This window comes from Arachis ipaensis, chromosome B6, assembly GCF_059453495.1.
Source record: "Arachis ipaensis isolate K30076 ecotype BB chromosome B6, ASM5945349v1, whole genome shotgun sequence".
In the NCBI taxonomy this organism is placed as follows: domain Eukaryota; kingdom Viridiplantae; phylum Streptophyta; class Magnoliopsida; order Fabales; family Fabaceae; genus Arachis; species Arachis ipaensis.
Window position 1 is genome coordinate 129,385,033 of NC_142441.1, and position 6,000 is coordinate 129,391,032.

Genomic DNA, 6,000 nt, shown 5'->3' on the forward strand with positions numbered 1-6,000 from the left:
TTTACTTGATTTGCTTGATTTAGAAATACTTTGCGATGACTCGGTTGCTACAATACAAGAGATACAATTGTATTGAGATTGTAAAGAAAATTTTGGGAGGAAAAGTGCCAAGAGAGTGGCAACAAGACTCAAACCTGGTAATTTATTTTATTTCCAAGTTCAATTTAGTTTGAAAATTTAATATGTTGAGTGGTAAACATTAAACAGTATTTGATTTTTATATCTATGTAGGTGAATGGTGGAGGCTACATGGTGGAAATGCTCCTAATTTGCAGAAAATGGCAATTCGTCTTCTTCATAAAATATTTTTTTCATCTGGATATGAGAGGAACTGGAGCCTTTTTAAACAAATTCATTCAAGGCGGAGGAACCGATTAGAGCATCAAAGGCTAAGTGACATTGTTTATGTGACCTATAACCTACGCTTTCAATCTAGGTTGCATCAAAAGGAATTATGATCCAATTGACATTCAAAGCATTAACACCATAGATTTTTGGGTAATGCCAGATGTGGATGATCCTGAATTTACTAATAGAGAAGTTGAAAGCATTAAAAGTCTAATATACACTGATAATGCTATGCCTTCATATCCTAATGGTGAGTGACATAGCAAACTTTGTTTCATTCCATAAAGATATATGTTGTTTATTTTGATTTCTTATTGAGTTTTTTTTTTTTTTCTGTTTTATTAGATGGAGCAGACATGAAAATTGAAGTAGATATGCCTAATGTTGTAATTGAATCCTCAAATACTTCTTTTGGTGGTACTTCTGAAGATGGCGGCTTTTGATTACTTGTTTATGATGGAGGCATTGGAACACTTAATGATGATTATGATTTCTGATGAGTAGTGTCTTTGTTTAATTGTTTGTTCAATGTTATTTCTTTTGGTAGTAGAACATTTTGTGTTTGTCATTCATGTGCATTTTGATTTTCTTTAGTTATAAACTTTAATATTTGAAATTGTTTATGAACTTTTAATGATAAATTATGGATAATTTATTGTGTAAAATTGTCAAATTTTAAATTTTATTAGTTTAGAAATGATTGAATTTAAATATTTAAAATTATATATTGAATTTTTTTATAATTTTATTCTATATTTAATTAAATCGGTTCAACTATGGTTCGATCCCGATTGAATTATTGAACCAGTCACTCAACCAATTCAATGACCGGTCCGATTCTCACAATCTTGCTAAAAAGAGAACTAAACAAGTAAGAAAAAATAAAATAAAATAATGAAACGGAATAAATAATTATTTCTGATTGTGAAATATCTAAACGCCGATAAAACTGACCATCAAAAATTTAAACTAACTTAGTAACTATCAAAGTTTAGCTCTGTTTGACAATTCTAACTAAACGTTAATTTTAGAGTGATGTCATTAGTTGAGTATCTTACGTGATAAGATATATTTCAATACAAAAATAATTCATTTAATTAACAAAAAATTGTGAAATGAAATAAGATTTAATTACTCTGTTGATTCCTATAATTTTGTGAAATAATTCAAAGCATTAACACCATAGATTTTTGGGTAATGCCAGATGTGGATGATCCTGAATTTACTAATAGAGAAGTTGAAAGCATTAAAAGTCTAATATACACTGATAATGCTATGCCTTCATATCCTAATGGTGAGTGACATAGCAAACTTTGTTTCATTCCATAAAGATATATGTTGTTTATTTTGATTTCTTATTGAGTTTTTTTTTTTTTTTTTCTGTTTTATTAGATGGAGAAGACATGAAAATTGAAGTAGATATGCCTAATGTTGTAATTGAATCCTCAAATACTTCTTTTGGTGGTACTTCTGAAGATGGCGGCTTTTGATTACTTGTTTATGATGGAGGCATTGGAACACTTAATGATGATTATGATTTCTGATGAGTAGTGTCTTTGTTTAATTGTTTGTTCAATGTTATTTCTTTTGGTAGTAGAACATTTTGTGTTTGTCATTCATGTGCATTTTGATTTTCTTTAGTTATAAACTTTAATATTTGAAATTGTTTATGAACTTTTAATGATAAATTATGGATAATTTATTGTGTAAAATTGTCAAATTTTAAATTTTATTAGTTTAGAAATGATTGAATTTAAATATTTAAAATTATATATTGAATTTTTTTATAATTTTATTCTATATTTAATTAAATCGGTTCAACTATGGTTCGATCCCGATTGAATTATTGAACCAGTCACTCAACCAATTCAATGACCGGTCCGATTCTCACAATCTTGCTAAAAAGAGAACTAAACAAGTAAGAAAAAATAAAATAAAATAATGAAACGGAATAAATAATTATTTCTGATTGTGAAATATCTAAACGCCGACAAAACTGACCATCAAAAATTTAAACTAACTTAGTAACTATCAAAGTTTAGCTCTGTTTGACAATTCTAACTAAACGTTAATTTTAGAGTGATGTCATTAGTTGAGTATCTTACGTGATAAGATATATTTCAATACAAAAATAATTCATTTAATTAACAAAAAATTGTGAAATGAAATAAGATTTAATTACTCTGTTGATTCCTATAATTTTGTAAAATTTTTAATTAGGTCTCTATATTTTTTTCCTTTTAATTGAGTCCTTGTACCAATTTTTTTTTAATTGAGTCTCTACACTTTTTTTTCTTTTTATTTAGGTCCCTATACCAATTTTTTTTAGTTGGATCCCTATAAAATTAAGTCAATTACTACTAAGAGGGACTTAATTAAAAAAAAATAGTGCAGGGATCCAATTAAAAAAAAAATATAGAAACCTAATTAAAAATTTTACAAACTATAAGAATTAACAGAGTAATTAAATCATGAAATAAATATTAGTTTAATTATATACCATTAAAATATCTCTATCTTCTTGCGGCTGGAGAATATCGACATTGGCGCGAGCTTCATGGCCACTGGCGCCGGCAAAGAGAAGAGGCACTAAAGACCCCCCATTACAAGTTTCTATGACGTTGACGTCGTCGAGGATCGAAACCTCATATCGAAGTCGCAAGAGCCGTGGACATTGATCTGGCATGGGTGCAGTGTCGAGCACACACTGGTCGGTGGGCCTGCGTACATGGTTATGGTAGAAATCGCCATGGTTGATTAAAATAAAAAACTTCTCTTTTATTATTTTTTTTTTGAAAATTAGAATTTTCAATCCTATAGTAAATAATAAAGTTTTAATAGAGAGTGAAAATTATTTTTTCTAATAAATAAAAAGTTTTACAAAAAATAATTATCATATATAATATACATATTTTTTATAAATTTAATAAAAAATTTACCGTTCACTCCAATTCAACTCTTTAACAAAAAAAATTCTCCGACAATAAAACTAGTAAAACCTTCGATAGAGAGTGCCGATGTTAGGGTAGAGAGTAAAGTGAGGAATGCCCATGACAAAAAGAAATTTGAAGAAGCCTTTAAATATTTAATTTAAGTTAATGAACTAATAAAAATCTATGAATATAGAGCAGCTGGAATCCATTTCAGGCTTCAAACAACAAAAGAGACGGTATAGCTAATTAATTTCAGGGTCATGCTTTTCTTCTTCCAAATTCAAATCTTTATAAATAGAACAGCTCTTAGACTTTCTACTTGGAAAGCATACTGAGCTTTTATATTTATAATAAATTAATTAATAATATAGGTCATGTCACAAACTCACAAAACCTCAAGGCTTGTTTTGTAAGTGTTGATCCGTCACCTTATAATTTGATTTTTATTGTCCATTATGAGTTATAACTCAGCGTTAACTATTATTCATTCTTTGCTTGTAACTGACACATTCGTTACCGACTTAATGACCAAACAATCATAACATGAATATCATACATCAATTTTATGCCTATAAAAGGCACCAATTTCTATATCTTGATAGAGACAACACATGATAATTTCTATTTCTATGTCTTACATTCTATAATTATAGAATTATTATAAACACAATACATGATAAGTTTTATTTTCATGTATTACATTCTCTATTCATAGAATTATTATAAGAACACACATATGATAAGTTCTATTTCACGTCTAGCATTCTATATTCATAGAATTATTATATACCTCTTAAACACTTACTGACTTGAGCGTCAGAGTGTCTTTTGCAGATACCCACCCCCTTGTTCTCTCATTACTGACGTATACCTCATCAAATGGAAAGCTTACAAGTATTCATCGGCGGACGAGTTATACATTGGCCAATCTCAGCAAGAACAATTGGCGCTGTCTGTGGGGACGAGTAAAATAATTCCTACTCCCCTCAAATTCATAAAACTTAATTTACATTCAAATTTTTGAACCAATCTCAACAATCTTGTTTAAGATTTTATTTAATACCTCTTATTAAATTTTAATCTATCGTAACTTTTTATTACGTATTTACTTTATACATTCGAGTTGTTTCACTTTTACGTATCATAATATTTCACATCTCATAATCGATCAATGAACTAATCCGAGAACAAACTCGGCTTTCAATCAATCCAAACACAAACTTGCTTATCAATTTTGCTTATTTTTTCAAAGTTCTCTATTTATGCAAGTAAAATTATATATTTTATTCACATACTTTTTGTATTTATATTTTGTGTAACTAATATTTACTAATTTATTAGTTATATTCAAACCTCAATATCTGTTCTATACAATAATAATAATATATAACAACCATATCAATTGAATTTTTATTTCATCATGTATTATATTCTTATTACTTGATGCTTTCATTTATACAATTAAATGACAGTAATGACGAGTTCAAATCTTAAAATTGGATTCCATAAAAAATCAATTGTATATCAATTGTATATAACTATTATACTATTCACTTTATGCTATTAAATTTGATGTTACTATTTAATGCAAAAATTTAAGCAAAAAATAGTTTCAAACATGCTTTGTGCACACAACCAATGAAGTTTTGTAAGCTGCGCGCACGCACAGCCTTGTGCGCTCGCACACGTTGGAAGGTGCACTCTGTTGATGGCGTTCGCACGCATTGTGCGAATGAGCATAATTGGAAATTTTTACTCCTGTGCATACGCACACCTCTATGTGTATGCACACTTCTTGAAAATCCTCTTGGGCGTGCATACGCACACCCCTATGCGTACGCACACTGTCCTATTTTTCAATAAAAATCTTGTTTTTAACTGTTTCACCTTTCCGGCAAGCTTGTAAATTTCCATGACACTTATCTAAGACTCTTTGGCTTGTTTTTGGATGTCAAAACATAGAGAAAGTCCTAGGTGAATCTAATTAGGTATTTCTGGTAAAAAGTTAGAAAACGGAGGCTTAGGTTTATGGAGTACTGAGGACGATTTTGGTTGAGTGAGAAGGCGGCGTATGATGTTGGTGATTATTGACAATGAAATGTGAAAGTGGTGAACTAATGAGTTCTGAATGAATTGTGAAAGTGGTGAATTACTGAGTACTGAATAAAAATGATTTTTTGAAAACCACTGAATCACTGTTTTATACTGAGAATTATGAGACGCTATGCGCCTGGCAGGGACGGCGGTTAATCCTGCCTGTTGAGGTCGCGGCGGCGACGTAAGGACGGTGGTTAATCCCGCTTACGTTGAGATGTGACGTCCGTGGCAAGAGTATCCCGCTTGCATCCCTTCGGATCACTAGAGTATGCAAGCACTATATCTTGGACCGTGTTCCGGGCACGATATCTCGGGGGTTCCGAGTATGATACCGAAGGGCGACATCTCCATGGAGATGTGTCGGGTTGGCAGTTGAACCGACAATGTGATATCACAGCCAATAAGACTGACATTCATCATGTGCATCTTTTATCTATTTGTTTGCTTTGCCGACTTGTATTGTTTGCCTAATTGTATAACATGCCTAATTGCCTAGTTGAATTACTTGACATATATGCTTATACTTGTGTTTTACTTGCATTGTATTAATTGTGTATTCTACTGGGATTGAGGAGGTTCGGAAGGCAGTGTAGATGGGATCGCATGGAGGATAGGTTGGTGA